The following is a 20240-nucleotide window of genomic DNA, read 5'->3' as shown; positions in this document are numbered from 1 at the left end:
TTAGATTTTCCAGAGAGGTAAGATATGCTATATGAGATATATACAATTTAGTGCAGCAGGAGAAACAAAGCACAAAACTACCAGGGGATAAAAAAAAAAAAAAAAAACACAGAATATGCAAAGAATCAAAACTCCGAAAAAGGTGAAAAAAAAGCAAAAATAGGGGGTATCACACTCACGTTTTAAGATCATCACAGGCATAAAGAGAAATCGCTTGACAAGTCTGTTGATCAGGGCAAAATCGTGATATATCAGGATACAGAGAGCTCCAAATATGTAAAAGAGAGGAGAGGCAGAGAGAGCACACACTTGTATATACAGTATGTGGACTAAAGCAATGCACTTAGACAATGACAAAAAGTCAGCTGCAGATGAACTACACAGAGTTACAAGAGGGAGAACGCGGAGTCCTCGTGCATCCAGTTTCTGCGTCTGCTCAGCTGGTGATCACAAGCCCAAGTGGTCCAATTAGATAACGGCAGCAGGTCGAGTAAGATAGGGAGAGAGTGTATTCACCGAGGACCAGGACTGGCCATTCATTCTTCTTATAGTCTGTATGTCGGCACCCCAACACAGTGCCCAACAGTTGAGTTGTGATACCTACATACAGATTATAAGAAGAATTAGTTTCCACTGAAGAATGTACCCCTGATGAAGCTCTGAATAGTGAAATGCGTAGGGTGTTTGGACTCATATGCAGACTTTATTTGCACTTGAATGAATGGCGAATCCTGGCCCCCGGCGAATACACTCCCTCCCTATATTACTCTCCATGCAGCTGTGACGTCGTTGGAACGTGCTAAACAGACGCTGAGACGGGATGCACAAGGACTCAGCGTTCTCCCTCTTGTGACACTGTGTAGTCCATCTGTGCCTGACTTTTTGTCATTTTGTAAGTGCATTTCTTTTTTCCACATTCCGTTTATAAAAGTGTTTGCATTCTCTATCTTTTCGACATTCTTGTGAATTGCTGTCGGAACCAGGATTTCATATTTAGTAACTTTACCCAAACTTTGGCCTGTCACCTTGGCCACAAGCCCCATGTATTTCCCAGATCACACCAAGAGTGCCTTTCAAGATACATTTAAAAGGTTTTTGTTTATTCTTCCTGTCTGGGAAGAATTGTGATTCCATTTCAATCTCCATTTGCACACCCAGGTGTTGGCCCCACATACCTCAGTCTCTGGACATCTAGATCTGACCCCAATAAAACCAATTCTTGTGTTTGTAAGACAATTTGCAACCAAAGTCTGGGGCCATGGTGCTGCAGACCCAATCAGATTGCCTTAAGGCAGTGATCGCATCCATGCGGCGCGCGGAAGCGGGAGGGGGCACGCGCTGCGCAAGAAATCAGTTGAAACTGATTTATTGGCGCGACAGGCCGGTCACGTGAGTGGGGCGAACCAGCTTCGTGACGCCCCTATGAAAGCCCCACGGCCCGTCCGCCATGCCCAGGGAAAGCACCCAGTTCCCGCTGGGCACTTCCCAGCCTCCGCACGGGCGAAGGCACCATGGCCCCAGCCTAACATTAACCTTTGATGTGCCAGATTGATTTCTGCTATATTCATTACAACATATGTGTGCATTTAATGTATCTAACCTGGTTATTTATTATTTACTGTAATTGCATTCAGTTGTTGCTTTTTGTAATTTGTTCTATTCTTTCAAAAAAATATTATAACAAATATATATTTAAAGATAGTTGTAACATGACACCTTTGACAGCAGACAGCAGACAGCAGACAGCAGACAGCAGACAGCAGACAGCAGACAGCACTGTACTGCACTGTACTGCACTGTACTGCACTGTACTGCACTGTACTGCACTGCACTGCACTGTACTGCACTGTACTGCACTATACTTTACTGCACTCCATGTGTCTGCTGCTGACCCCGCCTCTCTCATCCCGCCACAGCCAGTCAGCAGCAGGGGGCGGGGTTATACGATGAGGGCGTGGTTTGCAGAGCCCTGCCTAGCGTTTTGCTTGATGAATTTCACACGAGCTGGGATAGGGCGGGGATAGAACGGGTGGGCGTGTCATAGAATCCCTCAGCGCAGCAGCGTGAAAGGCGGGGACTGCGATTCGTGGGCGTGGTCACCCGGCACCGGATTTCATTGGATCGTCCTCTTCGATCATGTGACTCCTTGGGCGGGGTTAGACGGAGGGTGGGCGTGGCCAGGTACGTTGTCATACAGACTGCTCCCCCCCGCGCATGCGCCTGGTGCTGTGGCTGCCGTTCCCGTGCAGACAAGATGGCTGCGGCGCGGCTCCCCCGGGAGGAGGAATAGGCAGGGGAGGTGAGTGAGAAGTGGTGGGGGGTGAGAAACGTGCACAGGAGAATCTGAGATACACATGTGAGAGGCTAAAGAATACGGAGAGGGGAGAGACACAGACAGATGGTACAGAGAGAGAGACAGAGAGGGGAGAGACACACGGGGTGGAGAGAGAGACTGAGACAGACGTGTGGGGGGGAGAGAGAGACTGAGACAGACGTGGGGGGGAGAGACTGAGACAGACGTGGGGGGGAGAGACTGAGACAGACTGGGGGGGGGGGAGAGAGAGACACTGAGACAGACGTGTGGGGGGGAGAGAGACTGAGACAGACGTGTGGGGGGGGGAGACTGAGACAGACGTGTGGGGGGGGGGGAGACTGAGACAGACGTGTGGGGGGGAGAGAGACTGAGACAGACGTGTGGGGGGGAGACTGAGACAGATGTGTGGGGGGGGGAGACTGAGACAGACGTGTGGGGGGGGGAGAGAGACTGAGACAGACGTGTGGGGGGGGGAGACTGAGACAGACGTGTGGGGGGGGGAGACTGAGACAGACGGGGGGGGGGAGAGAGACTGAGACAGACGTGTGGGGGGGAGAGAGAGACACTGAGACAGACGTGGGGGGGAGAGAGACTGAGACAGACGTGTGGGGGGGGGGGGAGACTGAGACAGACGTGTGGGGGGGGGAGAGAGACTGAGACAGACGTGTGGGGGGGGAGAGACTGAGACAGACGTGTGGGGGGGAGAGAGACTGAGACAGACGTGTGGAGGGGAGAGAGACTGAGACAGACGTGTGGGGGGGAGAGAGACTGAGACAGACGTGTGGGGGGGAGAGAGACTGAGACAGACTTGTGGGGGGGAGAGAGACTGAGACAGACGTGGGGGGGAGAGACTGAGACAGACGTGGGGGGGGAGAGAGAGACTGAGACAGACGTGTGGGGGGGAGAGAGACTGAGACAGACGTGGGGGGGAGAGAGACTGAGACAGACGTGGGGGGGAGAGACTGAGACAGACGTGTGGGGGGGGAGACTGAGACAGACGTGGGGGGGGAGAGAGACTGAGACAGACGTGTGGGGGGGAGAGAGACTGAGACAGACGTGTGGGGGGGAGAGAGACTGAGACAGACGTGGGGGGGAGACTGAGACAGACGTGGGGGGGGAGAGAGACTGAGACAGACGTGTGGGGGGGAGAGAGACTGAGACAGACGTGTGGGGGGGAGAGAGACTGAGACAGACGTGGGGGGGAGAGACTGAGACAGACGTGGGGGGGGGGAGAGAGACTGAGACAGACGTGTGGGGGGGAGACTGAGACAGACGTGGGGGGGGAGAGAGACTGAGTCAGACGTGTGGGGGGGGAGACTGAGTCAGACGTGTGGGGGGGGGAGACTGAGACAGACGTGTGGGGGGAGAGAGACTGAGACAGACGTGTGGGGGGGGAGAGACTGAGACAGACGTGTGGGGGGGGAGAGACTGAGACAGACGTGTGGGGGGGGAGAGACTGAGACAGACGTGTGGGGGGGGAGAGAGACTGAGACAGACGTGGGGGGGGAAGACTGAGACAGACGTGGGGGGGGAGAGACTGAGACAGACGTGGGGGGGAGAGACTGAGACAGACGTGTGGGGGGGGGAGAGAGACTGAGACAGACGTGTGGGGGGGGGAGAGTGACTGAGACAGACGTGTGGGGGGAGGGAGAGACTGAGACAGACGTGTGTGGGGGAGAGAGACTGAGTCAGACGTGGGGGGGAGAAACTGAGACAGACGTGTGGGGGGGAGAGAGACTGAGACAGACGTGGGGGGGAGAGACTGAGACAGACGTGTGGGGGGGGAGAGACTGAGACAGACGTGTGGGGGGGGAGAGCCTGAGACAGACGTGTGGGGGGGAGAGAGACTGAGACAGACGTGTGGGGGGGGAGAGAGACTGAGACAGACGTGTGGGGGGGGAGAGAGACTGAGACAGACGTGGGGGGGGAGAGAGACTGAGACAGACGTGTGGGGGGAGGGGGAGACTGAGACAGACGTGGGGGGGGAGAGACTGAGACAGACGTGTGGGGGGGGAGAGAGACTGAGACAGACGTGTGGGGGGGGGGGAGAGACTGAGACACGTGTGGGGATGAGAGAGACTGAGACAGACGTGTGGGGGGAGAGAGACTGAGACAGACGCTGGGTGGGGGGGGAAAGAGACTGAGACAGACGCTGGGTGGGGGGGGAGAGACTGAGACAGACATGTGGGGGGGGGGGGGGAAAGAGACTGAGACAGACGCTGGGTGGGGGGGGAAAGAGACTGAGACAGACGCTGGGTGGGGGGGGAAGGAGACTGAGACAGATGGGGGGAGGGAGCGACTGAGATAGATACACACAGCGGGGGAGAGAGAGACATAGGAGAGGGAGAAACGGGGGCAGCTTGAGACAAACTGCATGCTGTACTAGTAACGGAGAGTAGTGATGGAGGGAGTTATGGAAGTGATTTTTTTTAGTGACTGACGAAATAAAACTATTGATCAGTTTGTCATTTTTGGTGCAATATTGCATAACCTGTTTATATGAATTTGTGAATTGTAATAAATGTCTACCACTGTGTCAAAATTGTACTCTGCTACAGTACCTGCTCAACAATGCAAACCCAGCACCAGAGTTTAAAGAGTGGTACCCAAAAAGCTGCTCTGTAGTGTTTGTTGTCTGTACAAGCTGTGTAAGACCTCGGCCATAGTGCATGCGTAGGAGCGGCGTCACGCTCACCTCAAGCAGGAGAGCTTTCTGTCCTGCCAGGAAGGGGGGAAGGCGTGACCGTGATGTTACGGAGCAGGTTCACCCTCATTGGGCGAACCACTCACGTGACCCAGCCGTCGCGCGGCAAATTCAAACAAGGTTCTCGCGCACTATACACATGAACATTGGCGTCCTAGTGTTTGTTTTCGTCGCTCACGCCGTCTCCTGCACTATGGACGCAGCCTAATGCAGCCCTGATAGAGACCTTCTGCTGTCTTGAAAGTTCATGCATAAGAAAACCTTGTACTTATTAGCATGTTGGTCCATCAAAAAGTATCACAACCTATGAAGTATCTTCCTTTCTAGGGCATATATTGCTACTAGCCTCCTGTACGGCTGCGATTATAGTGACGACGGAGCGTGTGATGTCACGCACCTGCCGGTTGTGCGAAACCTGCACTGAGGTCTGAGGCGACAGGGAGGCGAGGCCGTGACGTCACGAGAGCGGTTCGCTCTCATTGGCTGAACCGCTTCATCGGTCGCACGCTCTAAAGGCGACATCATGAGGGTACATACATTAGTTCCAGAGGCGCACGGCATTGCACAAACACACCGCCACTGTAATCGCGGCCTAATGCAGCCCTGTGACGCTATATGTACTTTCAGCCCCTTCAGTGCAAGATGTGGCCAGCATCAAATGGCACCACTTACGGGGGTAATCCTATATCTGCCGATGTGGCTTTTCCGGACGTTTGTGGTCAAAAATCCCTGTAGACGACAATGGGGATTTAATCTGAAAACAGGCCAAATGTCCGCTTTGGTGTGTATATGTAATACGTCATTAAATTGGGTAAAAAGGAAATTTGGCACAAGTGACACTCTCTGTAATCTTATATATGTCTACATCCAGAATCCTAATATCTGCATGTAAATAATGTTTGGGAGCACTGGCTTGGCATATCTGTGTGACACGTCGAGATGCAGTTTATTTGTGCTGTTTTCTATGGAATTAACAAGGATGAGGGATACTTGATTAGTTTTTATTTCAATAGTTGGTGGGAGGGGTTCATTTACAGCTATATTCCTCTCATTGATTGGCTTGCCAGAATGCACCAGTGGTAGCCATGTTTTCCTTTATCAGGAACCATCATGTTACCTGAACCATAGGTACCAAGGATACAGTGGTTCTCCACCAGTGGTCCACATAACTACATAACATGTTGAAGCCATTGCAGAGTTGGTTATATGTAGTTTGCATATATCTTATTGTATCTAATTTATGAGCCCAGATTTGTGTGCAGACTTTTTTGGAAGTATATGGGTTGTCTTGTAGGCTGCCCCTAAATTTGGTTGCACATAACCTGTAAGGCCACATTTCTCCTTCACCAGTTAAGTGTAAATTGCCTATTTACATGTAAAAAGGAAGTATAAACTATTAGTAGCATAGCAGGCTATACATTTCAATACAAATGAAGGATAGTGTCTAGTCCCTCTGTGGCTGTACTCTGCTAAGTTAAATTCTTTGTGTAGCCATATCCAGAGGGTTGTTCGGTTTGGCTGTGCTGTAGTTTTAACATTGAAGCCTTCCCTTTTTACTATTTAGTGTGCTTTCCATGTGAATGATGGCTTGCAAAGCTGTGCGAATCCAGCAACTGTTTTGATAAAGGGTTAAAGTGGCACTTCAGTTTAAGTGGATTGTCTGGTCTGTGGACTCTTGGGTTTTTTGAGAGAGCGCGAGTGCATGGTTTTTGTGCCACTGTCATCATCCTCCAGTAGCCATAATGTGCATGATGATGTACAACTAGACTTTGGAGATGGGTGCTGGGAGAGGAAATATAAGTCTCATGGCAACACTCCCATCTGAGGGGTGGAAGGGCAGAGTCCTGGAGCTTTGGAACTCACGAAGGGTGAATGTATAGGAGGACCAAAACAAAACTGACTACTTTTTCCTGTTCACAGATATATCAGACAATACCATATTTTGCTTTTAAAGGCAGGTTGCATACCTCCTCTAAATAGGAATCGGAGCATTGTTAGGATACAGCAGTAATAGTAGTAGGTTAGGTATTTTTGAGTTTTGTTGATTTTTTTGAAAGTTCTTTAATAGATATATATATATATATCTATATATCTATATATCTATATATCTATATCTATATTAAAGAACTTAAAAAAAATCAACAAAACTCAAAAATATGTGTATGTATATACTGTATATATTTAGACCGTTTATTCTGCTACCCTTTAAAAAGAAAGCATTTCAGCTTCGGTACGTTGTTTGATACCCTTTGAACCCAATGTTCATAATATCTGAAACACATACGTATGTATGTATAGTGAACTGTTAATGAATATATGAAACAAAGTTAAGTCTGGTGGTTCTCCAAATGGGATCAAAGTGATCCACAAGAAACAAACTTTTGAGAACTCCTACTGTAGTAAATATTTTTGCTATTTTTTGAATTGGAGCGTAAGGCCCACTATCAGATTGTTAATATTTTGCTGAACACGTGATGTACGTTATGGGGGTTATTACCGGTTTACCTGGGTTCTAGACATCAGGTAGAACAAACGACATAACCTGTTTCGTTCTGTTACGCTGGTGACGTTTGTTTGACGTTGTGTATTTGTGGTGTACAATATCTTGAACACGTAAATTCTTTTCCGAGAGCCTTTAGATAGAAAAATACCAACATGGAGATGGTTACTTGTATGAATAAGAGCGTTAAAGTGCAAAACAGAAGTAGAGGGGAGGATCTACCTTGATCTTCCAATCTGTACGGCACGGTTGGACAACTGCAGATTCCATAAGAGCACGTGATTGCAATGCATAATTCAGTGTGAGGATCTTGCAGCCTGCTAGCATTTGGTTGAGAAAGTGGGTTTTTAATGGCGACATTCAGAAACGGAGTGAAGTAACGAGGTAAACACAGTCGGAAAGAGTTCCAGAAATACAGAGTAATGGGGGAAAATTCATCTTCAACTAGAGGAACTGTAAAGATAAAAATGGGCATAAAGGAGACAGCCCTAACAGAGCAGCAATCCCCCTAGCTATCTCCCTTATTTCCAGAGGGTTGGAACCAGGAGGTCCTCCCAGAACTACCCTGTCTTCAGCTCTGGGACCCCCTGGTTTCTTGGACATTTACAGGTGAATTTACCAGTATTGCATCCTGTTTTTTTAAAGGGCATTTAAATGTCTGGCCAATAGGTAGCCACAATCGGTATTGCCGCTTTCTTAGCATTATATAGGGTGATGGCCTCTGAGGAAAAGTCTCTGGTGTAAAGTGGCAGTGATGTTAAAGTGAGGAGCAGAGAAATGGGCCAAGTTTTCTTTTTTTACATAATTTTTAATGTTTCCCTAGTAATCAAGTATCGTAGAGGATTTTACAGTCTATTAAGGGATTGTATCATCTACACCTCTACATTCGGGATATGACTATTTACAAACTCTTTTATAACCGGGCTACCTGTTAATCCACACGTTTTCTGTGTGTAAACTTATTATACCCGTCATCATTAAAGAAACAATAACACACAGATAAAGTGGACAAACAAGAAGAATCAGATATGGTGCGAATCACACAAAACACAGTAAAAATATACATACAAAACAAATAAGTAAAGCCATTTACTTTAAAAATCCATATGTTAAGAACAGTTTGCCGGCTGTATGGAATGGTTAATATAAGATGAAGTATCTATCCTTGATGTTAGGCAAGAGTTAAAGTGACGGGTCAGCTTTCTGCAAGGGCATCTGCTTAAAAACCGGGCTTGTATATTTGTACTTATTGAGTTAAAACAGTCCGAGCTATGAAGTCATTCCTGTTAAAAAAAAAAAAAAAAGCACTGAGACCCTAATTATATAAAAGTGACTAAGCTGTAGAAAGCCCACATCTTGTGTTACAAGAATGTCACGCAGGATTGTTGCCAGCGAAGAGGGCAAAGTGCATCCGAAGTCACCGCACTTCCAGACATCCTATAGGAAATGAGCACGCTGCTATTTTCTGTTATGGTGACAATAATAAATTGTCTAGCCAACGATCTACATAAGCTTTTTTCTTTTTCGTATGAGTTTTACCCTCCTTTTGTGCACCTCAATATTGGCGCTCCTGGTTTTTACATACAGTATTGAATTAGTATGACTATTCTGTTTGCAGTGGATTGTGGCCCAATCAGAAGCTAGCTGCATAATAATGCGCAGACCAGTGGTCTTGAACTTTTTTGGGGTGAATGAACTCTATAATTATATTGTGAAATTCTGTGGACGCCCAGCCTTCTCTAATAGCGCGCCAGAGATCAGATGCATTGTAAGGAACCCCAACCCTCTCTAATAGTGCGCCAGAGATCAGATGCATTGTAAGGAACCCCAACCCTCTCTAATAGCGCGTCTGAGATCAGATACATTGTAAGGAACCCCAACCCTCTCTAATAGCGCGTCTGAGATCAGATGCATTGTAAGGAACCCCAACCCTCTCTAATAGTGCGCCAGAGATCAGATGCATTGTAAGGAACCCCAACCCTCTCTAATAGTGCGTCTGAGATCAGATGCATTGTAAGGAGCCCCAACCCTCTCTAATAGCGCGTCTGAGATTAGATGCATTGTAAGGAACCCCAACCCTCTCTAATAGTGCGCCAGAGATCAGATGCATTGTAAGGAACCCCAACCCTCTCTAATAGCGCGTCTGAGATCAGATGCATTGTTAGGAACCCCAACCCTCTCTAATAGCGCGTCTGAGATCAGATGCATTGTAAGTAGCCCCAACCCTCTCTAATAGTGCGTCTGAGATCAGAGGCATTGTTAGGAACCCCAACCCTCTCTAATAGCGTGTCTGAGATCAGATGCATTGTAAGGAACCCCAACCCTCTCTAATAGTGCGTCTGAGATCAGATGCATTGTAAGGAACCCCAACCCTCTCTAATAGCGCGTCTGAGATCAGATGCATTGTAAGGAGCCCCAACCCTCTCTAATAGCGCGTCTGAGATCAGATGCATTGTAAGGAGCCCCAACCCTCTCTAATAGCGCGCCTGAGATCGGATGCATTGTAAGGAACTCCAACCCTCTCTAATAGCGCGCCTGAGATCGGATGCATTGTAAGGAACCCCAACGTCCTCTAATAGCGCGTCTGAGATCAGATGCATTGTAAGGAACCCCGACCTTCTCTAATAGCGCGTCTGAGATCGGATGCATTGTTAGGAACCCCAACCCTCTCTAATAGCGCGTCTGAGATCAGATGCATTGTAAGGAACCCCAACCCTCTCTAATAGCGCGTCTGAGATCAGATGCATTGTAAGTAGCCCCAACCCTCTCTAATAGTGCGTCTGAGATCAGATGCATTGTAAGGAACCCCAACCCTCTCTAATAGTGCGTCTGAGATCAGATGCATTGTAAGGAACCCCAACCCTCTCTAATAGCGCGTCTGAGATCAGATGCATTGTAAGGAGCCCAACCCTCTCTAATAGCGCGCCTGAGATCGGATGCATTGTAAGGAACCCCAACCCTCTCTAATAGCGCGCCTGAGATCGGATGCATTGTAAGGAACCCCAACGTCCTCTAATTGCGCGTTTGAGTTCAGATGCATTGTAAGGAACCCCAACCCTCTCTAATAGCGCGTCTGAGATCAGATGCATTGTAAGGAACCCCAACCCTCTCTAATAGCGCGTCTGAGATCAGATGCATTGTAAGGAACCCCAACCCTCTCTAATAACGCGTCTGAGATCAGATGCATTGTAAGGAACCCCAACCCTCTCTAATAGCGTCTGAGATCAGATGCATTGTAAATGCTTCTGGATTTTCAAATGACCTAAAAAAAAATAAAAATCCAGGAATGCCTAGGGAACCGCTGTTGAAAAACACTGGCATAGACCGGGCATCAGGGTTACAGACCTCACCAGTGTGTTGGTATTTGTGGTTCTGAGAGGCTGATATGACAGTGAATTTTAGCATTCCTCTGCTGGTATTAGGCTGCCGTTTGTTTTTAGTAAGTAATCTAGTTGTAAAGATTGTTTAACAATCACCATGCATTAATAAGTGCATTGTCAGATCAGCACATAACTATGGTCAATAGAGACTGCACTAATAACGCCACTTAGGCAATTAGTTTGCAACGGAAAGAGTCATTTGTAACTTTGCACTTGTGCATAGTTAGATGTTTGGGTTTCGTAAGATTGAATACATAGTACCTACAGTATGTTTTTATTTAACTCGATTTTGACATCCAAAATTAATTTGGCAAATAAAAATGTCACTTGTGAGCACATTCACATGTCTCAGGTCTGCAACCCTGTCTTACCCCAGGATCTCTTAGCATACAATGAGCCTATGTCTGCTGCATAAGGCTACGCTTATAGTGCCGCCACCGGCGACGCTGACATCACGCTGCGGCTGCTGGAAAAATCTAATTGAAGTGACTTCCAGCGATCGCGACCAAGCCGTCGCGTCGCTCCTACTATAAGCGCACGCACCGGCTTCAATACATTTGTTTTGAAGCGACGTCGCATCGCTGTCGCCGACACTATAAGCGCAGCCTAAGGCCTCGGTCCCGCTGCGCTCGTTGGCGCGGGCGGCTATGTCGCGAGTTCCCCACCAGCAGGGGAATCCTCGCGAGCCGGTCCCGGTCCCCCCTGGCGGCACAGAGCACTACACGCTGTGGCGCGTCAGCCGCTAGGAGACACAAGAGAATGGTGTTTCCTAGCGTTGACGCGTCACGTGGTGTGGCTGTGAGCCAATGGGGAGGGGAGGCTTCGGGAGGAGGAGAGGCTACGGGGAGCGGGAAGGAGTGTGGAGTGAAAGCAGGTGAGTGCCTGTCTGTGTGCGTGCCTGTCTGTGTGTGTGTGTTTGTGTGTGTATGTGTGTGCCTGAGTGCGTGAGTGCCTGTGTGTGTGTGTGTGTGTGTGTGTGTGTGTGTGTGTGTGTGTGTGTGTGTGTGTGTGTGTGTGTGTGTGTGTGTGTGTGTGTGTGTGTGTGTGTGTGTGTGCCTGCCTGCCTGCCTGTGTGTGTGTATGAGTGCCTGCGTGTGTGTGTATGCATGAGTGCCTGCGTGTGTGTAGCAGCTCCAGCCCGAGTCCGTGGAGGGAGGGGGGGGGGGGAGAGTAGCGGGTCTCTCCTGCAGCCCGTGGCGGGAGGGGGGGGGTGAGTAGCAGCTCCCTCCTGCAGCCCGTGGAGGGAGGGGGGGGGGGAGAGTAGCAGCTCCCTCCTGCAGCCCGTGGAGGGAGGGGGGGGGAGAGTAGCGGGTCTGTGTATCTCAGCGCACCGCCTGTCTGCAGTGCGGGAGCGCTGACTGGGAGCGGGGCCTTAGCATACCACAGCTGTTCAGCACAGCCTGGGTTAAAGAAGTGTGTAGCCAGTAAACCTACCCACAGGCGGCTGTTTCGACCTTTTGTGTCTCATCAGTGAGGCTGGTTATACTGGCTGTGCAATGTGAAGCTGGGATACAGTTACAATTAATTTGGTAATGGTACAATACACATGGTTACATATTTGGACTCGGTCATGAGAGGCCATATGTAAAACACCCACATGCTGTCCCTAGCTTGTTTCAACAATGTTAATGGCAATATTGTTTGTACAAGCAAATGGATCGCATATTCATGAACTTCTTCTTTTTTTTTTTAACATGCCCATAACGGAGGTACTCTCAGGGTAAGGATGAAAGGGGTGATGTGCCCATGATTCTTAGCAATGGTTTTCAAGAATTTTAATTAACATAACATAAGCCTAGCATTAATTCTCATCATGACAGCTCACTTGGGTATGTGTTGCCCTAAAAATACGGCCTATTGGTGGCCCTTGAGGGCTGAACTTAAGCAGCCCTGTTGTAACTCCCAAAGGATTACTTTTTAATACCAGGAGAAGGTTGTGAGATAGCTGATGTGTTAAATGACTGTATGTTTGCTTTCACTGCAGCTAAGTTGGGGCAGTGTGTGTAACGTTTGTATGCTTTCTAGAAGGAGCGTTATCTTTCTTTTGGAAATAAGTTTAGCACAGCTACTCTGAACTAGCATATAATTAGCGGCCCTTTAGATCAGGGGTGTGCAAACTTTTGCTCCTGTGTCCCCCGGTGCTCGCGCCCCCACCTTCACTTTGTGCGGCGTCAAATGACGCGCGGTGTAATGTGACGTCACGTGACCCCCGTTGCCGCGTGTGATGTCATGCCACACGATGACGCCGCGTTGCCATGGAGATGCGTCCAGACGGCTGAATCTCGGCAAGTTGTGGTTGCAGTGGCCTCACGCGATCCCCCGACGTTTCGTTTTAATGCCTTGGGGAAGAGCGTGGCACCTCTGGCTGCAGTCGAAGCATTGTATGCCAAGAGATGATGGGGGGGAAAAGCAGGGTTATACATCTGTTTTAGGCTAGGATTATACTATTTACTTGCGTGCGACGGACCGCAGAGCTGCAGGCGATGGGGACGCATGGCGGACGCGTAACGAAGTGGGTTCGCCCTCATTGGCTGTACCGCTCACGTGACATGGACGTCACGCGGCCGCGCTTGGAAAAAAAAAACCCCACATCTTTTCAAAACGCGGTCGTGCACTAGGGGCGGCCTCATAGGGATTATGCAATGGCCTGTTGTGTGAGCGCCGTCGCAGTATAATCTCAGTCCATAGACGCTACGCCCATGCGGAGGCGCGCGGAGGCTGAGGGAAAGCAGGTGCTTTCCCTGGCCTTACTACGCGCGCCGTCCGGGGGGCGGGTCTGGGGGCGGGCCAGTGACGTCACGGAGCTGGTTCGCCCTCATTGGGCAAACCGCTCACGTGACCGGCCCTGCGCGCGTAAACTAAAATTGGATTGTCGACTACGCTTCCGCACGCCAGCGTAAGCGTGCGCGAGCCCCTGCTAAAGCCGCTCTCATTGCGGCTTCAGGGGCTCACTGACACGCGTTAGTGGCCTTAGGGCTGTTATATACAGCAGGCGGCCGTGCGTGCCTATGCGAACGCGTGTGCACGTGCCGCATGCTTTTCGTGAGTATAGTGTGTGTGTGTGTTATTATTTATTAAAAAAAAACATTAGTAAAAAGAAAAAGTTTATTAGACTTGTGCAGACACGCAAATACATACACGCATACACGCATACATACATACATACATACATACATACATATACACACACACACACACACATACATTTGAGCGCAGGCAGCGGCGCGAAAAGATGAATTTCCTCATCTTCGCCGCTGTCTGTCGGCTCCCCTCTCCCTGGCGTGCGCGCACGGCCCTTGTATAGAAAGGCTGACTGACGTCAGCCAACTAAAAATCCGCGCGCGCCGGGCACTATAGAACGTGCCTTAGGCTGCATTTATAGTGCCCTCAACTGCGACGAGATGTAGCTCTAAAACGAAACAATAGACTCTGTCGCGAGCGCTTATAGTAAGCGCGACCAGAAATTTGGAAGCCGGCGACGGCTTGGTCGCGCTCGCTGGAAGTCACTTCTATTTGATTTTTTTCAGCGATATTTTTATTTGCTGAATACTGTTTAATGTACTCATTTCATTTTCTTCCTATTACCTTTCCCTCCACATTGTTAGATACATTTAAAATGTACCAAATACCTGTAGTAACTTTGGCTGAATCCTACAAGTCATACAGCGGTGCTCTCTGATGAAAGGGTTACAGAACAAATGACTGGTCGCTGCTTCTATGGACTGGCAGAAGCTTAACAGTCACAAATTGTATGTCACACAAGGACAAGACACCGAGGCCTCTGTATGTGTCGCTAAATGCCATTTTTGTTGTGACGCACAGACAGGGTTGCCACTTTCTACTGAAGGCTAACCCGGAGATAACATCTTTACATTTAGCGCTTTAATTCGGCATCGGCATCTCCCAACATCCTTTGACATCCTCTCGGCATCTCCCCTTGCAACTCCTGTCAATATGGCTACACCGCGTTGCCATGCCAACAGGACACTACGTGACGTCACGACTTATGGCGCCGAGACGTCACGTAGCATCCCGTTATCCTGGCAACGGGCATCATGTAACACTATGCTGTCACGTAGTGTTCCCGTTGTCATACAACGCGGCACCATTTGACGCCACACAGCCATATTGACAGGAGTTGCCTGGAAGATGACGGAGGAAGCTGGGAGACGACACTGCCGCCACCTGGAGGTATACAAGGTAAACCCGTAGCCCAGAGATACGTGGCCAAAACCTGTAGACTCCAGGTCAAACCCGGAGTAGTAGCAACCCTGTGCACAGAACAGTAACAAATGATTGCGTCTCTGTGCCGCGATGTGTAAAACTGATTGTGTTGTGCAAGCACGCGTGTCGGTTATTGTTTTTTTAATTTATTTATTTTTAGTTTAAATGTTTGTGGTGGACATAAGAGCTTATCAATTATAGCGGGAGCTTCCAAAATCGCTCCCACAATGCTTTTGATCCACAGCGGCATGGCATTGTGGGGTGTGATTTTTTGGAAGTTCCCGCAGTGACTATACCACCCACACTGAGGTGAAGTTTGTGGCCTTATTACGTGTGTTCCCTCCACAAGCTCAGGACACTACACTGTTGGGATCGGTCAAAGAGTTTAATAAGAGTTTTGCGGATTTTTATCTAGCGGGGGATGCACAATGTAAAAAAGGTTTGGAACCACTAATTTAGTGCAATGTGGTCCTAAGTATGACTACAACCCTAGGGCGATGTGAAGCTGCCCAAAGCTCCCAGATATATTGGTACTGGCTGAAGGAGAAGTTGTTTTGTTGACTACAAAAGTATTGGGGATGTCTGCATGAATATGACGTGCTGCTTCTTTAATTTACGGGTATGATGTTTTCTCCTGTATCCTTTTGGTGCCTTTCAACATTGCCTCTGGGTTCAGCACATGCATTCTAGTATACCAAAGTGTTTGGCGTGAATTCGCCATGCTGTGAACGGCTAAACTAAGAGCTTGTCTAGACCAGGGGTGAGCAACTCCAGTGCTCAAGGGCCCCCAACAAGTCAGTTTTTTTTCAGGATATCCCTGTTTCAGCACAGCTGGCTCAATCAGTTGCTCAGTCTGACTGAGCAACCTGTGCTGAAGCAGGGATATCCTGAAAACATCTGTTGGTGGCCCTTCACGCCATACTCTGCTTTCCATACGCCATCCTATTAAAAGAACGGGTTTAATGCGGCAGGAGATGAAGTAATGTAACCCCTTTTTGCAGTGCACCATAAAGCCCTGTGCCATTCCCTGTTTGGCTGATTTGGCAGGCAAGCTATTTTGGTGGAGAGTTGGGTAGGGAATGGAAAATGAGATTAGGCGAATGGTCGGTCTTCTCCTTTACATACGTTTACAGGTGGCTTCCTTTTTGTTTTAACCCCTTTGCTGCCAGAAGATCTTGCAATGCATTGTGTTGCAGACTCCTCTTTGTAAAGATCATGCAGTAATGTCAATTAATAAAACCACATGTTTTTTGTTCTGTGCCTGGCACTGGCAAACCTCTCTTAAATTACTAATCAAGTAAGCAATGTGCTCGGAGGGAAGCAGCAGTGTTGGTAAGGGATTTTAATAGGGTTTATTGCTTACGGTTTTTGGGGTTGTCTGTTTTTTTTTTAATTCTATTTGTACATACCGGAACCTCTCTACCTCATGTGATTAGCCCCCAGTCCCTGGAGACTCATTTCCATGCAATTTGAGGTTGCTGAGCTTGTTGTTTATCTGACTAGGTGAGGCTATGTGCTTATAAATGAAAGTTGGTTGGGCCGGCGTACCCAAGAAAACCTTTTAGTGATCATGGTGGGGGGGATGTTTTATAGGCACCAGGAGCTCTGTGATTTTAGTGGGCTTGGTCTCTTATTCAATATACTGTAAACCTGCTGCCCTGTGCTGTAGAAGGTTATTCCCATTCATTTGAATGGAGCTGATCTCACCTCCAGCAAAGAGAAGCATCTGCACAACATATTGGTTATGGCCTTATTGTGCCGGCTTATTTATAAAATGTTTTACCAGGAAGTAATACATTGAGAGTTACCTCTCGTTTTCAAGTATGTCCTGGGCATAGAGTTTTAAAAATACAGGTAAACTCCGTTATAGCGCGACCCGTTATAACGCGGTTTTCATGTGGCTCCCGTTTTTTTTTTACATTTTTTTTGCACACTGCACACACTGCACACACTGCACACACTGCACACACTGCACACACTGCACCCACTGCACCCACTGCACACACTCTCACTGCACACACTCTCACTGCACACACTCTCACTGCACACACTCTCACTGCACACTCTCACTGCACACACTCTCACTGCACACACTCTCACTGCACACACTCTCACTGCACACACTCTCACTGCACACACTCTCACTGCACACACTCTCACTGCACACACTCTCACTGCACACACTCTCACTGCACACACTCTCACTGCACACACTCTCACTGCACACACTCTCACTGCACACACTCTCACTGCACACACTCACAGGACACTGCACACACTCACAGGACACTGCACACACTCACAGGACACTGCACACACTCACAGGACACTGCACACTGCACACACTCACAGGACACTGCACACTGCACACACTCACAGGACACTGCACACTGCACACACTCACAGGACACTGCACACTGCACACACTCACAGGACACTGCACACTGCACACACTCACAGGACACTGCACACTGCACACACTCACAGGACACTGCACACTGCACACACTCACAGGACACTGCACACTGCACACACTCACAGGACACTGCACACTGCACACACTCACAGGACACTGCACACTGCACACACTCACAGGACACTGCACACTGCACACACTCACAGGACACTGCACACTGCACACACTCACAGGACACTGCACACACTCACAGGACACTGCACACTGCACACACTCACAGGACACTGCACACTGCACACACTCACAGGACACTGCACACACTCACAGGACACTGCACACTGCACACACTCACAGGACACTGCACACACACTCGCAGGACACTGCACACTGCACACACACTCGCAGGACACTGCACACTGCACACACACTCGCAGGACACTGCACACTGCACACACACTCGCAGGACACTGCACACACACTCACAGGACACTGCACACTGCACACACACTCGCAGGACACTGCACACACACTCACAGGACACTGCACACTGCACACACACTCACAGGACACTGCACACTGCACACACACTCACAGGACACTGCACCCTGCACACACACTCACAGGACACTGCACACTGCACACTGCACACTGCACACACACTCACAGGACACTGCACACTGCACACTGCACACTGCACACACACTCACAGGACACTGCACACTGCACACTGCACACACACTCACAGGACACTGCACACTGCACACTGCACACACACTCACAGGACACTGCACACTGCACACACACTCACAGGACACTGCACACTACACACACACTCACAGGACACTGCACACTGCACACACACTCACAGGACAATGCACACTGCACACACACTCACAGGACACTGCACACTGCACACACACTCACAGGACACTGCACACTGCACACACACTCACAGGACACTGCACACTGCACACACACTCACAGGACACTGCACAGCACACACACTCACAGGACACTGCACAGCACACACACACACACACACACACACACACACACTCTCTCCCTAACACCCCCCGCCCCCCACACACAGGATAGAATGTCTGTGGTGTAGAGCAGGAGAAGCTATCAGGAACACAGACACACAGACACACAGACACACAGACACACAGACACACAGACACACAGACACACAGACACACAGACACACAGACACACAGACACACAGACACACAGACACACAGACACACAGACACACAGACACACAGACACACAGACACACAGACACACAGCTCTCTTACTAGACAGGGCAGGCTCCCCCGGCGTCCCTGAAAAGTTTGCGAGTGAGAGCAGGAGAAGCTGCTGTGCGGGTAATCAGTGGACATGTGAGTAAAATTGCCATGGGGAGGAGGCTGCAGCCCTGAGCCTCGCACTCCCCAAGCACTGCCTGCAGCTCTCTGACTGCTGGGGAGGGGGGAGGAGGGAGGAGTAGCACAGTGCGATGATGGGATCCCAGCTCTCCCCCCTCTGTAGACACAGAACCCCGGGCGCGGCAGCCATTTTTAAATTTGTTTAATTTATTTAATTTAATTAGCGCGACCCCATTTGTAGCGCGGTCGGATCGGGTGGCCCCCGAGGACCGCGCTATAACGGGGTTTACCTGTACATAGTTACATTAAATGAACAGAGGTTATACAGTCAATTTTCAGACATTTCATGGACAGTTCGAGTTGGAAAATTGGGTACAGGAGATAAAAGGGTCGGTGAGTTTGAGATTGGAATAGAGGAGCTTTAACATCAGCAAATGGCTCATACCCTTTGGCTGCACCAAAGGCTGTCTGCCTTAGTTATGTGACTGTTTTTTAGTTTTGGCATCAGTGATGCAACTGTTTCCTCTTCCGTCCATCTCCCTGACTTATACTGCAGAGAACTCTCACTGGGTTTCAACATTTATATATTTTTTGAGCATATATAAAGAGAAAAAGCAATATATTAGTTTAGATTCTCATCTATCCTTGGGACATAGTTTTTTGAGAGTGTGTACTCGTTTCACATTCATACATGAAACACATTTGCATAATGTTCTTCCTATTCCTAAAAGCTGGGGTGACTCCGTTACTTTGTTTGAGATCTTCTGTAGTCCGCGCCTTACCCGGATCGCCTTTGTTTATGGACTCGTCCGTCTATGTATCACACGGCACTCGAGCAGCACAGCCTCCTTTTCTCTGGCTGCGCGACTTCCTTATGTGGACAGATGTCGGTCGTCTTTATATTGTATCCAGTGTATTCACGTGACTTCGCCGTCACTCCAGCATGCAGTGTTTAGCAAGCTATCCCTTGTCTGACTGCACAGTGCGGGGAAAGACGTTTTTCACTACAGAGCCTGGCAGGTCCATTTCATGGGACTGTAAGAAATTGGCCTCTCTCGACCATAAGCTGCAGCTTTATATCAACGATGAGTTCCAACCCGTGGCTGCAATTTAAAACGGAAAGAGCGGTTCCTCTCACGCAAGAAAGAGTTACTTGTAGGTGGCTATTTCTTCATTGTTATTTTTTTTTGTAACGAAAGGAATATTACTTTTAAATGGGAATACTTGTCGAAGTCGGTCAGGTGACCACAACGATGTGTATTGCTCCAGTGCAAATATGCTTGAGAAGTAATGTTGGAATACGCATTTCCCCCCTTTCTCGCTGCTTTTGTTCTG

General features: G+C 48.9%; 1 protein-coding gene across 2 annotated transcripts in view; it reads left to right on the top strand.

Moving 5' to 3' along the window:
• The first annotated feature begins 2208 nt into the window (after positions 1-2208).
• APC (APC regulator of Wnt signaling pathway) overlaps positions 2209-20240 on the top strand; it is a 151072-nt gene continuing 133040 nt past the window's right edge. For both annotated transcript variants that reach the window (XM_075601654.1, XM_075601634.1), the window contains exon 1: positions 2209-2299. The gene's annotated coding sequence lies outside the window, so the exon portion shown is untranslated. The remainder of the gene's footprint in view (positions 2300-20240) is intronic.

Source organism: Ascaphus truei, chromosome 1 (genome assembly GCF_040206685.1).
Source record: "Ascaphus truei isolate aAscTru1 chromosome 1, aAscTru1.hap1, whole genome shotgun sequence".
NCBI lineage: Eukaryota > Metazoa > Chordata > Amphibia > Anura > Ascaphidae > Ascaphus > Ascaphus truei.
This window is presented reverse-complemented; position numbering and strand designations above follow the sequence as displayed.